The 14,734-nt window shown below is 43.3% G+C and overlaps 1 long non-coding RNA gene across 1 annotated transcript; it reads left to right on the top strand.

The window, feature by feature from the left end:
- Nucleotides 1-5,431: 5,431 nt before the first annotated feature.
- Nucleotides 5,432-9,817, top strand: LOC141372016 (uncharacterized). The gene is made up of 2 exons (XR_012377367.1): nt 5,432-5,559; nt 9,601-9,817. It is a non-coding gene; the product is annotated as an uncharacterized lncRNA (long non-coding RNA).
- Nucleotides 9,818-14,734: the final 4,917 nt, after the last annotated feature.

Here is a 14,734-nt window from a genome sequence, read left to right as displayed (position 1 = left end):
TGCCAAATATTCACTGTGGGATTATTTGTAGTCTCTGAATCCCGGAAACAAAAATATTCCTCAAAAGGGGAGAAGATGAACAAACTGTGGCATTTCCAAACTAGGGAGCCCAACTCAGTGATAAAAAGTCATAAAGTTAGGATAACACAAAACGTGAATTGATTCCAGGTGCATTATCCCAAATGAAACCAAACAACATCACCGGTCACAGCTGTAGGAGTTCCCTCATGTAACAAAATGCCTGTATATCCAAAATGTAAAACACAGGGGTGAATGCCATGGGCAGGGATGGGTAGCATGAAGGAGATCTTTGTGCTGACAGAGTAGTTCCATACCTGGATTGTGCTGTTGAATATATAAATGTCCATGACAAAGTGACAGACCTAGACATGTCCATCATACCACACTGTCAGTTTCCTGGTGCGAATAGTGTTCTGCAGTGATGTAGGATGTTACCTTGGGGCAAAATGAGCCAAGAGTGCCTCTGCGATGGGACATTGCCGTACTATCTGAATCTCTAAATGGACCTAAATCCCTCCCTACCTATAGGATCGCTCTACCTGTCAACACACCTCAGCATAGTTCCCTAAAGCTATCAGTCCCACCCTGGCTCCTGGAAGCTCCAAGCTTCCCCAGGACGCTAATGTGTGGGTGTCAAGCAGCAGTGTAGGAGGCAGGAGGAACCTGGTGCTGGTCCGTGACTGGGCATGTGCTGGGCTGTGATGTGCTGTACCTAAGGGGCAGAGAAGGCCAGGTGTGGGACAGCACAGAGGCAGGACACAGACTGCTCTCCTGAATCTGCTGTTCTGAGTTTGGGAAGGAATTGACGGGGCAAGGACCTGGCTCAAAGCCTGCCCTCCCTCCTCTGGACAGCATCCGTCCCCTGGCCTTAGAGATCCCCTCCCCAACCCTGCCGTCTCCTGCATCCTGCTCACACAGCCACCCCCCCAAAGTTGCCAGCATTTTACAGGGGGAGGAATGGTGGCTCAAGGAGTGAATTGTTCTGCTACACACCCCCAAAGTGGGGTCCCATTACCTCCAAGATCCTGCTGTGTCCAGAAACATGTGTCTGGTAAGTGGGGTCTGAGCAGGTGGCCACTAGAGGTTAGCAGCTCTGGGATCACACTGTGATCCACTTCCCCCTCAAACCCAAGTGACCTGGACTGCACCAGCCTCCCCACTGGCTCCTGAAAGCAGCAGCCCTCCTATAAGTTCAGACATCATCCATCTTAGAGATACTAACCTCTCTCATCCCAAGTCCCCCTCATTTTTACCTTCCCTAAGAGACAGCTTTTTCATGGCTCTAATCAGGTTATTCCCTGGTAATATGAGCAGAGTGCCTTGAGCTCCCCCAAGGAACCATGGCTCTAGGCTCTCTTCCACCTCCACTACAGCCACAGGCAGAACCCAGCTCATTGATATCCACAAGGCACTTGAGCTCCCACATCCTACCTTGAGGTAAGGGGACAATCTCTAGGGAGAAGACAAACCTGGAAACTTACTCTCCTCGTTCCTTCTGTCCAATGATGGCAGAATCTCAGCTCTGCATATTAGAGGTAGACACCTTCCTCCATATCCACAGACACCCGAGTATTCCATAAGCACCTGTACCTACCTGTCTCCTTCTCTTCTTTACTCTGTCCATCCACCCCTCCACATAGAGCAGCAAGTAGTAATCTGTGTCTCCCCCAACTTCTGCAGTGCTTCTGTGACTCAGAGCAGAGAGCCCACACTCCAGGCTCCTTACTCCAGTCTATACCTACCTCACCCACAGGAGGAAATCATCCAGAGGTAGGGAAATGTCCCCTGCTTCTGGACTCCCTCCAGCCTGGTTACCTCATCTTGTCACATTTACTCTTCAGAGGTCTGCATCACACAGGGACATGCAGTCAGGAAATAGTAGTTCTGGTGACCAGAGTTTGGAAACTTTATGCCAGGGTCCAAACACAAATTTGCCACAGCATGTGTGATGGGGCTAGGGACAAAAATCATTTTTGCAGAAATACCTACATATGGACATTACAGGTTATTTTTTCCTTCCTTCAGAATGCGGGTGACCTCAGCAGCTGACCTTGATTTCCAGAAAAGAGGATGTCTAAAAGTGTTGATGGGGAGAGGAAGGATGTGTTCAGGGTCAGCTCTGCATAATTCACTGACGCTTTCTCAGGGCTGTGGAGGCCACTGCCCACCAACTGGAGAATGTGATGACTTACAAGGCACAGTAGTGAGAATAACCCAGACTATACATCAGTCACCCAGGGTTGTTTCCTGTACTTATTCTGAAATAATGTTTTTAAGTTATTTAGGCCTCTGAAAAATATTAAAACTCTCACTCCTGGAGATGACCAAACTTTTCCAAGCTCCGCATTTATGGCATCTTGGATGGGAGTGTGCAGGGTCATCACCACTTTGATGCCATTGCCTGGGAGGCAAAAGTTTCCAGCAAGTCCTTGATGTACCCAAAAAAACTCTCTACCTCATACACCTGAGCCTGCTTCTCACCCCATGACTTGATTTGTTTTTCTATGCTCTCCACCACTCCTTCCAGGATGGAGCACCTCTCCTTCATCTGGAGGACCTTTGCCAATGAGTCCTCTGTATTCAGGGCCTGGGGTCTCTTCTAGAATTCCCTCCAGTCCCCATCTCGTCTCCTGATATGAGTTCTGTTTCCAACCCCAACCTCATCTCCTGCTATGAGTTCTATTTCAAACTCTCCAAACTTTTGGTTTGACTCCGCTTTTTGGCTTGGTATCCTTTCCTCTTGAGGGGAATTCCCAAAAAGACGAGGGCTACCCAGGTGATAAGCCAAAATGACCTTAAGCTGAAGTCTATCCCAGGGCACTGGTGACTCACTTGTCCTGGGGTCGCCCTAGTTAAAGGCCTTCCAGTCAGTTTAGTGTTCTAGGGACTTCTTGGCACAGTGCAGAGCTGAGATGGAGGAGCCATGACCAGAGGGCTCCCAGCCAACCTGTGTTCTGGGGACCCAATTGTCCTGTGCTTTATGGGGTGGAGGATTTTGGGTCAGAGGTCTCCTGCTCAGCCTGATGTCTGAGAGACTCGGCCCAGTGTCAAGCAGAATCAGAAGGCTTGGCGACCCAGATCTCCCAGTTGGCCTGGTGTTCTAGTGACTCAGTTGCCAGCTGTCTCCTCAGTTGAAGGGCCCCCACTTGGAGGGAGTCCAGTCATCCTGTTGTCCAAGTGAGTCCTCTGCCCACTGCCAACCTGAGTTGGAGTGTCTGAAGGTTCCTGTTTGGCCCAGTGTTGTGAGGACTCAATTGCCCTCTGGTTTGTTGGGCTGAAGAGCTCCCAGAGAGAGGACTCCCATTCAGCCCAGTGTCCAGGGCACTCCTTTGCCCAGTGTGCAACTAGTTTGTTGGTGTCATAGTCTCAGGGCATCTATTGGACCTGGTGTTCTGGGGAATTCGTTGCCATTTTCTCAACAGCAGTAGAAGACCCCCCTTCTTTGTCCTAGGTTCAAGGTGGCTCCTTTCTCTGGTGCTGAGTTGGGTAGGGGGGCTTTTGGACTTAAGGCTGCTGCTGGGTCCACTGTCCAGATAATATATTTGTCCACCTCCAGGTCTGGTTGGAGGGGTTTTGGTCAGAGGGCTCCGCAAAATCCTGTGTTTGAGAACCTGATTGCCTTATGCTTTTCTGGGTTGGATAGCTTTTCTTCTGAGGGCTCCTTTGCAGTCTAGAGTCCAGGTGATTCATTTGCCCATGCCAGACTGTGTTGGAGAGCTCCTAGCCTAAGTGCTCCTGGTGTTCTGGGGACCTGATCACCCTGTGCATTGCAGGAATGGTGTCCTCATGATCTCAGAGTCCTTGTGTTCAGCCTGGTGTCCAAGCGATTCTTGTGCCCAGTGCTTGGCTATGTTGGAGGGCTCCTCTTCAGGGGGGTTTCCCTCAGCCTGGTGTCAAGGGTCCTCTTTTGGGCAGTGCAGAGCTCGGTTGGAGGTTTCATATTCTCGATACTCCCAGGAGGCCTGATTTTCTGAGGATTCAGTTGAGCTGTTCTTTGTTGCATTGGTGGGCATGCACTTGGCCCAGGGTCTTGGTGATTCCTTTGCCTTGTACAAAGCTGAGATGGAGGGCCCATGGTCCTAAGGCTCCTGGTCACCCTTCTGTGCAGATGAATTGATTGCCTTGTGCCAAGCTTGGTCAGAGGTGGTTTGGTCAAAAGCCTCCTGGCAAGTCTGGTTTTCTGGGGACTTGACTGCCCTATGTCTCTCCCACAAGTAGACAACAAAAATAAAAGGCATCCAAATGAGGAAGAAGTAAAATTTTCACTGTTTGCAGATGACATGGTACTCTATACAGAAAACCCAGATGATCCCAACAAATGACTACTAGAAATGATCAAGGAATTCAGGAAAGTCTCAGGGTACAATATCAAGGTGCAGAAATCTCTTGTGTTTGTATACACTACAAATGATGCAGGAGAAAGAAAAAATAAGAAAACAATGCTATTTGTAATTGCGCTCAAAATAATAAGATATCTAAGAATAAACCTAACCAAAGAAGTGAAAGACTTATACTCTGAGATTTGATGAGCACCCACATCCACCCTCTATTAGCTGTTGCCCTTTGGCTTTGTAGTTCAGCCTCTCTGAGCTTCAGTCTGCTCATTAACAGGAATAATGCATGGGTCACCTACCTCAGAGCACCATAGGGGTTCACGTTAAAGACACATGTGTAGTTGCTTCCTGAAAAGTACCCCAGGTCATCATTCAGTTCAAGGCTCCTACACTGAAGGCTTCTTCTGTCCTGAGAGCTGGTATTCTTTTCCAGGTGTTTCTGGGCACCTCTGTTCACAACTGGGCCCAAGTTCTCAGCTTTCAGATACCCTCTGACCTTACAAAATTTTCCCCAACTTTGAGAAAATCAGATTGTGCAAAAGCTACTTTGTGGTAAATTTCTTTTACATGACCTTAAAACATCTTACGTTTCTAAGACCTGAGACAGGGATTAAATCTAATACCTACAACAGTTTGGGACACGAATTAAGTTTAAATTCTGAAGTAGAGTTTTCAGGTCAGCAGGTATGTGCACTTCCTCCAACGAAACATCACCTGTGTGTGGCCCCCAGACCCAGAGACCCCCAATGCTGGTAGGCATCACCCTCAGAAAGCTCCCCTGGTCATCCTGCCTACACCCCACCAGAGCCACACCCCCCAGCCCCTTTCCTGTTTGGCTTTGCCATAGGAGGGCCTCCATGGGAGAGTCTGAGCTAACATCATCTTGTGCCTGATCTTTGTTGACTTCTTGTCTCCCCAGGCAGCGCCAGCTTTGCGTTATTCCCCTGTTTTCCCATGCATCATAATGCATGGCATAAAGTAGGCGCTCAACAATTATTTGTCACATGGTGGCCACCCTCCACTCTCATAAAGCACATTTTTATTCCCCTGCTAAGTCCAGCCTTCTGTGGGCCACACAGATGCAGTACCTGCCCTGTGGGATGCCTGTCTATGGCTTCCCACCTGACCCAAGCTAAGAGCACTGCCTGTGACTTTCAAGAATAAAAACAACATCCTCAGAAGGGAGCAGCTGGATTACAGCTGAGTCTGGGAAACCTTGTTTGTCTCAGTGTGAAATAGTCCAAGCATGTCCAAGACAGCTCTAGAGAAAAACTTGATAAGAACCTGTGTGAAGTATTGAATGTGCTCTGTGTATGTGTTTTGGGGTGGGGACAATGGTGCGCAGAGCAGAAGAAAAGAAATGCCTGAATTCTAAATGAATGGGAAGGACAGTCAGAAGAAGGGTGACCCGTCCCTTTACTGTCAAGTAGAGGAATCGTGGTTTGGTAGACAGCTTTGACCCAGGCCATGCATGGCTGCAGGCCATAAGGTGCGTTCGCCTGCAGAGTGAAGGATCTCTTCGGCTCTGTCCCTTGCTAGGATGAGACGCAGGGCAGGGTGGCACCGTGTGGTTTGGGATGCATGCTGTGCACCCAGAGTTCTAACCTTGGTTTCCCCACTGAGTGAGTGGGCAGACAAGCCCATCAAGCTTACCATCTTTAGAATGGGGGTGATCATAGCATTATAATGGGCTTAAACAGTGTCTGGTAGGGGCACATGGGTGGCTCCGTTGGTTAAGCGTCTGCCTTTGGCCCAGGTCATAATCCCAGGATTCTGGGATCGAGTCCCACATCGGGCTCCCTGCTCAGCAGAGAGTCTGCTTCTCCCTCTGCCTCTGCCCCTCCCCCCAACCCCGCTCATGCACTTGTGCACTCTCTCTCTCAAGTAAAGAAGTCTTAAAAAAAAAAAGCATCTGGTATATAGTAAGTGCTCAATAAATGTTAGCTATTATTCTGTGATTCTATGACAGAGAGAGAGGGATTTTCCTATAAGTAAGAGATAGAAAGGATTGAGTTTTAATTTTTTTGAAATCATTTAAAGAAAAATATCCAATGAAGTTATCTTCAGGGTACCTTGGTACTCAAAAGATATCACCAGGAAGAAGAATTACAATTATAATTCTGTACTATTTTAAAAATATAATTGTGTATTTTTTTGAAGAAATGTTTTGTGGAAGTGCCAAGTCAATAGGCCATGAACTCAACTTGAGTTCAAGGGTCCCCTAGCTTTCCTTATGGGTTCCTCAGAAAAACTACAGAAAACGTCATTGGGGTTCAGTCCCCTAGGGCAACACGCTGGGTAATAGAGTGAGCATTTAGTTCTCAAATTGGTATTCGTGTGTCCAGAGACTGCGATCTCCTGAGACCCTGGCCCAGAGTGTCTTGGTGGCCAGCGATGTGGGCAGAATACAACCTCTCCCCAAAGCACAATGTTTAAGTAAGCGTTGGTGGGTGGGGCGACGGCAACAAACAAGGGAAACAGATACTAGCAGAGTTTCTCAAAAGCTCTGGAACTTTTTTTAAGAGTTATTCTTTTGAGAGAGAGAGAGTGTGTGTAAGAGCTCAAGCAGAGGGAGGGACAGAGGGAGAGAATCTCCAGCAGACCCTCCCTGGGGCACGGAGCTCCACGCGGGGCTTGGCTCCATCCCACAGCCCCAAGAACGTGACCTAAGCCGAAACCAAGAGTTGGACGCTCAGCCAACTGAGCCACCCAGGAACCCCTGGAACTAATTTTTTAAAATAATATTTTGAGGCGAAATTCACATACAATAAACCGTTTCAGAGCAAACAATTCAGTGGCATTTAGTACAATTCCCAGTGTTGTGCAACCACCAGCTCTGCCTCGTTCCAGAACCTCTCTGTGCCCCACAGTAAAATCCCACACCCATGTAACAGCTTCTCCCCATTCCACCCCCTCTCAGCCCCTGGAACCGCCAGTCTGCTGTCTTTATGGATTTGTGTGCTCTGAATATTCCACATAAGTGGAACCACACGGTGTATGACTGTTTTATTGTGCTGAAATACATACAACACACAGCATACGTTCAAACCATCCATCCTTACAGCCCCTTCCATCCTGTGACTCTGAAACTCTTTCACTATTACACAGTGACTCCGACTCTCCCCCCAACCCCTGACCTCCAACTCTTTACGTCCTGTCCTCATGGGTGTGACTACACCAAGGGCCTCATATAGTTAGAATCACGCAGTATTTGTATTTTTGGGATTGGTTTATTGAACTTACCGTAAAGTCCTCAAGATTTTATCCATGTTGTAGTATGTGTCAGAAATTTCTTCCTTTTTAAGGCCAAATATTATTCCATTGCATGGATATACCACTATTTGTGTATCCATTTTTCTGTTGATGGACATTTGTACTGTTTCCATCTTTTGGCTTTTGCAAATAGTGCTGCTATGAGCATGTGTTTACAAGTTTTTGTGTGTGCAATATTTTCATTTCTTGAGTATATACCTAAGAGTAGAATCTCAGGTTCATATGGTAATTCTATGTTTAACTGTTTAATGAGCCACCAAACTGTTTTCCACAGTAGCTGAAGCACTTTACATTCCCACTGGTAATGTATGAGGGTTCCAATTTTTCCACACCCTTACCAACAGTTGTTATTTTCTTTTTTTTTTAATTATTATAGTCATTCTAATGAGTATGAAGAGATATTTCATTGTAGTTTTGGTGTGCATTTCCCTAATGACTACTGATGTTGAGAATCTTTTTGCATATTTGTTGAAAAAAAAGTCTATTCAAGTTCTTTGCCCATTTTTAAATTGGGCTGTTTATATTTTTGTTGTTGTGTCCTAAGAGTTCTTTATATATTCTGGATATTAGACTCCTCAGATATATGATTTGCAAATATTTTGTTCCTTTTGCTTTCTTGATAGTGTCCTTTGATGCACAAAATTTTTATTTTTAATGAAGTTAAATTTATATATTTTTTGTTGTTCATGCTTTTGGTATCATATCTAAGAAATTGTTGCCATCTGCAAGATCGTGAAGGTTTACCTTTATGTTTTCTTCTACGAGTTTTATTATTTTTGTACTTATACTCATATCATTGATCCATTGTAGTTAATTTTTGTGTATGATGTGAGATAGGGAGCCAACTTTCTTCTTTTGTATGGGGATATCCACTTTTACCAGCAGCATTTGTTGAAGAAATCATTTTTTCCTTATTGAATTGTCTTGGAACCCAGGTTGAAAGCCAATTGGCTGTAGTTGTATAGGTTTATTTCCAGATCTTCAATCCTTTTCTGTTGGTCTGTATGTCTGTCTTTATGCTAGAATCACACGGTTTTAATTACTGTAGTTTTGTAGTGGGTTTTGAAATCAGGAAGTGTGAGTCCTCCAACTTTGTTCTTCTTCTTTAAATTTTTTTAATGTTATGTTAGTCACCACACATTACATCATTAGTTTTTTTTATTTTAAATTTTTTGTTATGTTAATCACCATACATCATTAGTTGGATGTACTGTTCCATGATTCATTGTTTGTGCATAACACCCAGTGCTCCACGCAGAACGTGCCCTCTTTAATACCCATCAGCAGGCTAACCCATCCCCCCACCCCCTCCCCTCTAGAACCCTCAGTTTGTTTTTCAGAGTCCATCGTCTCTCATGGTTCATCTGCCCCCCCCCGATTTACTCCACTTCATTCTTCCCCTCCTTCTATCTTCTTTTTTTTTCCTTAACATATATTGCATTATTTGTTTCAGAGTTACAGATCTGTTGATTGCTTTGGGAATTATGGACACTTTCACAGTATTAATTATTCCAGTCCATGAGCATAGTATGTATTTCCATTTGCTTGTGTCATCTTTAGTTTGTTTGTTTGTTGGTTGGTTTGTTTTTAATCAAGGTCTGTTAGTTTTCAGAGTACAAGTCTTTCATTTCTTTGGTTCAATTTATCCCTAAAGTATTTTATTATTTTTGGTACATTCGTAAATGGGATTTTTTTCTAAATTTCTCTTGCTGCCACTTTGTTATGGGTGTTCATATTCTTAAACTAATTCTTGCTTCAGTAATGGAAGGTTGGGTGTTTTGAGTATTTTGTCTATTTCATATAGGTTGTCCCATTTATTGGTGTAAAGTTGGGTATGATATCCCCTAGAAGGCTTTCCAGGGCTAAAAGGATCTATAGTGATGCCTCCCTTTTTATTCCTGATATTGGTAATGTGCATTTTCTTTGCTTTATTCTTTTCTTTTAAGATTTTATTTATTTATTTGACAGAGAGCGAGAGAGCACAAGCAGGGTGAGCAGCAGAGGGAGAGGGAGATGCAGCCTCCCCACAGAGCAGGGAACCTGATGCGGGGGATCCCAGGACCATGGGATCATGACCTGAGCCAAAGTCAGACGCTTAACCGACTGAATCACCCAGGCACCCCTCTTTGTTTTATTCTTGTTCATGTCTTGTAAGGGTTTAATATTTAAAAATTACTTCAAAGAACCAACTTTTGGCTTTGTTAATACTTTCTTTTTTTCTGTTTTCAGTTTCATTGATTTCTGCTTTTCCGTTCTTCTACTCTGGGTTAAATTTATAACTTTTCACAACAGAAGCTTAAATCACTTATTATAAACCTTTCTGAGAAGTTTTCAAATACATGCATTGAGAACAATAAATTTTCCTCGTGACTGCTCTATTTGCATCCTGCCATTTCCTGCATATTGTTTTGTTTCATTCACTTCCGATATTGTCCAGTTCCCTTTATTTAGAATTGTTCTTTAGAATTGTGCTTAATCTCCAAATATTTGAGGACTTTCTATTAGTCTTTTGTCATTAATTTCAGATTTCATTTCTTTGGGGACAGATGGTATAATGAAATTTACTCAGACGTGTTATACTCTTTTCTTAAATTCTGAATATACTTTAAAAGAGTGTGCATTCAGCGGTTGGATGATGTTTCCATAAATATCAGTCAGGCTGAGTGGATTAAATAGTGTTTATATTCTTACTTATCATTTTTGTCTTCTTGCTGTGTTAATTATGGAGAGAAATTTGTTGAAATCTACAACTGTGATTGTCTATTTCTCCTTTTAGTTTTTTTAATTTTTGCTTAATGAATTTTGAAATTGTGTTAGATAAACATGTTTAGTATTAAGTCTCTTTGTCAAACTGACTCTCTTATTATTATGTATTGTCTGTCTTTATCCCTGGTAACACTCCCTATCTTAGAGTTTATTTTCGGCACAATATGTCTTTTTTCCAGTCCCTTTGCTTTTGATGTTTCTGTGTCCTTATATTTCAGTGTCTCTTATAAACAAGACATAGCTGTGTCTTCGTGGTTTTTTCTTTAATCCAGGCTGACAGTCTGCCTTTAAATTACAGGATTTAGTCTATTTACATTTAGTATAATTACTAATATGGCTGAGTCTAACTCCACACTCTTGATATTTATTTTCTTTTTTTAAAGATTTTATTTATTTATTAGAGAGATAGAATAAGAGATAGAAAGCAAGAGAGGGGAGAGGGTCAGAGGGAGAAGCAGACTCCCTGTTGAGCAGGAAGCCTGATGTGGAACTCAATCCCGGGACTCCAGGATCATGACCCGAGCCAAAGGCAGTTGTTTAACCAACTGAGCCACCCAGGCGCCCTTGATATTTATTTTCTGTTGATACCATTTGATCTTTGTTCCTTTGCTTTTCTTTTCCTGCTTCCTTTTTCTTTTCTTTCTTCCTTTTTTTTTTTTTTTTTTTTGCTACAAGGTAAATCTCTTTGTATTCGTGGGTATTTTACAGTGGTGCCATCCACTGTGGTAGCCATTAGCCACATGTACTTAAGTTGAAAATTCAGTCCCTCGTTATATCAGCCACACGCTGGATGCCCAGTAGCCACACATGCTTGTTACCACATTGGAAAGGAGAGATTACTGCAGAAAGTTCCAGATTGAGGTCAGGATTTATTTTGAGTCAGAATTACTCAGGGTCCAATGTGAAAAGGGCAACGTTCTAGTCAGAAGACATGTGTTCATGTTTTGTGTTTACTACTGATGGGCTTTGTGTCCGTAGGCCTACGAGATCCTGCTCTTAGCCTGTTTTCTTTTCTAAAACACAGGGATAGTAATTCCTACTCTTCCGCTTCACGGAGTCTTGTGGGAAAGAACACTACAAAATGGTTAACAGTCTTCAGGAAAACATTAAAACTCAGTTGACTGTGTTTCTGTGTTTTGTTTGGTCTTTTAGGTTGCTGACGGAGCTGGAGTCCCCTTCTTGGTGGCCCTTTAGCTCCAAGCTTTGGAAGATGCCAGCAGAAACAAAGCCTAAGGGGGGCACCTCAATGGCTAGTCCCAAAGCTCTTGGAAAAGAAGGGGTAGTGGTCCGAATTCCTGCTGTTATCGCCCAGGGAACAGCATTTCATGTTAAAGCAGTAAGTCTTACCATCCTTGTGTCCGGGTTGGAAATCCATGACTCGAGTTCTTTGCTCATGCACAGATTTGAAAGAGAAGATATAGACGACATTACGGTTCACACACCTTATGAATTTAGAATCCAAAAACAGCCTCACAGAAGTAGGGCCAACTGATTTTTAACAAAGGTGCAAAAGCAATTCAATGGAGGAATGATAGCCTTTTCAACAAATGATGCCAATGGAATATCTTTAAGGAAAAAAATAACCCTTTACACTACACCCTGACACCTTAAACAAAAGTTAGTTCAAAACTGATCACAGACTTAAGTATAAAATGTAAAAATGTAAAACTTTCAGAAGAAAACAGGGAAAAGATGCTTTGGAACCAGGGCTTGGTGAAGACCAGAGTCCATGATTTTGGTAACACCAAAAGCATGATCCGTAAAAGAAACAAGTGGCAAACTGGACTTCGTGGAAAGTAAAACCTTCTGCTTTATGAGAAATCCTGTTATGACAGTGGGAAGACAACTCTAGATGGGAAGAACATGTCTGCAAATAGCACATCGAACAAAGACCAGTTCCTGGGAAAGTAAAGAATTACCAAAACTCTACAGTTAAGAAAAAGCTCATTTAGAAAATGCACAAAAGTCACGAAGAGACATTTAACCAAAGAGAAATGTACACATGGCAAATAAGCCCAGGAGAAAGTATTCCATGCCCCAAGCACCAGGGAAATAGAAACTGAGACCACAATGAGCTAAGATTACACGCCTGTCACAACAGCTAGGATAAAAAATAGCAACAACACTAAATGTTGGCAGGGGTGTAGGAAAACCATGTCTTTCATACATTGCTGGTGGGAAAACAGACATTCTGGGAAAAAATCTGAGTCTCTTAACAAATGAAACATATACTCACTGTATGACTAAGCCATGAAATGAAAACTCATGTCCATACAAAAATCTACACACGTGTTCGCAGCAGTTTCATTGTAATAGCCAAGACCCAGAATCAACCAAACTGTCACGTAACAGGTGACTGGAACAGTCTAGAAAACCATACTGTGGCCGTCAACACCATGGACTACTACTCAGCAACAAAACGGAACAAAGTATTGATAGTGCAACAACCTGGATGGATCTTAAGGGTATTACTCTGTGGAGTTTTGTATAATTCCATTTATACAATGTTGTCAAGATGACATGATTATAGAGATGCAGAACAGATTGGTGGTTACAGGGGTCAGTGGTGGTGGGAAGTGAGGTGGGGTGGGTGTGACTAGAAGCAGGTAGCATGACCAAAGTTTTGTATCTTGATTCCAACGATGGTTACAGAAACCTGCACATGTGATAAAATGACACAGAATTATATATGCACTAAGCCAATGCCAATGTCCTGATTTTGATGTTCTATAGTTACCTAAGATATTATCACTGGGGCAGTTTGTGAAGGGTGCACAAGCCTTCTGTACTCTCTTTGCAACATCCTGTGAATCTGTATTATTTCAAAATGAAAAGTTAAGAAAAAAAAGCAAACAAAAACCACACAGACAGGGAGAAGATATATGCAATGCCGACAACTGACAAGAATTAATATATAGAAAATATAAATGGCTCTGAGAAGAGAACACACAAACAACCTGTGTACTAAGAATATGAACAGATGAATGGATAACAAATATATAAAAAGATGCTCAATGTTTTAATGTAACGATTTAATCATTTTATTACAAATTGAAACAGAATGAAGTAGCATTCACAGCCCTATAGACTGGCAAAATTCGGAAAGTCACATGACATCAAACGTTGGGGATTTTATGGAGGAACAGAAACTCTTATACCATCCTGGCAGGAGTGCACACGTAACATAACCATTTTGGAGAGCAATATGGGTATCTTAAAGTTTGAGCTAACCCTAAAACTAGGCAATTTCCCCGCAGGCCTAAGTGTGTAACCAAGATGGTAGGCACAAAAATATTCACTGTGGTATCGTGTTTAATATCATAAATGATAACATCATAAATGTTCTTCAGAAGAATAGACAAGTCATTTTAGTATAAACTGTTAAATTTACTGAGCGCTTACCACGTGCCAGACACTATGCTACGTGCCATGACATAACACTGAACTAAACAGATGAAGATCCCTATCTTCATGGAGCTTACATTGTAGCAGATGAAGACAGACACTAAATAAGCCCTTAAAATATATGCAGCCACACGTGTGGTCATGGCATTTAGAACAAAGGCATCACTATGATTCAGTGGGGTCGAGAACTGTTTCATCAATTAGTGGCATCCAAGCAACTGAATATGCTTGGGAAAAAAATGAACCTTGAGGCTGTTAACCAAATGGTGGAGTAGGAAGTTCTAGGAGGTCAACCCCCAAATGATATAGCCAGTAAACCAGAAAAATTGATGAGAATCAACTGTTTCCACCCTCTGGAACCTGACTGGACACACAGCAAGCAGGAGAGCACTACGTGAAAGTGGAGAGCTGGTCCCAGGTGGAAGGGTGACAAAGGCCAAGCAGCTTCCACCACCCATCCCTAAGGCCTGCTGCGCTGACCTCGTGACCTGGGCTCGAGGAACCAGGCTAGGGCCAGTGGTGGCGGTAGAAAGACTGCCCTCAAAAAGTCTGGGTTGCATATTTTGCACATTTAGGTCTCAGCTCTCTCAGGCTTCAGGGTTCCCTTGCTGGCATCTGTCAGAGATTTCAAGAGCTAGGAACCCCTTTGCTTTTCCTTCCTTTTTTGGAGCCAGAAACTTAAGGAAATCTTTGTCAGGTCACTGTGGTCTGACCACAGATAACAGAATAGAAACATCAGCGACCACACACAACAAGGGATACGCACTTTGCAAAAATAGTTTGGAAAAGTTACAAACAGATGACTCTAGCCCCAAACAAGCACAAACCAGCAATCACTGAGGAGTGGGAGAACCTGATTTGTAAAGTTACCACATTAAGGTACTCAGAATGCGGGTGCCTGGGTGGCTCAGATGGTTAAGCGTCTGCCTTCGGCT

The sequence above is a fragment of the Callorhinus ursinus genome, unplaced genomic scaffold (genome assembly GCF_003265705.2).
Source record: "Callorhinus ursinus isolate GAN/ISIS: 27379988/994484 unplaced genomic scaffold, GSC_fseal_2.0 scaffold321, whole genome shotgun sequence".
NCBI lineage: Eukaryota > Metazoa > Chordata > Mammalia > Carnivora > Otariidae > Callorhinus > Callorhinus ursinus.
This window is presented reverse-complemented; position numbering and strand designations above follow the sequence as displayed.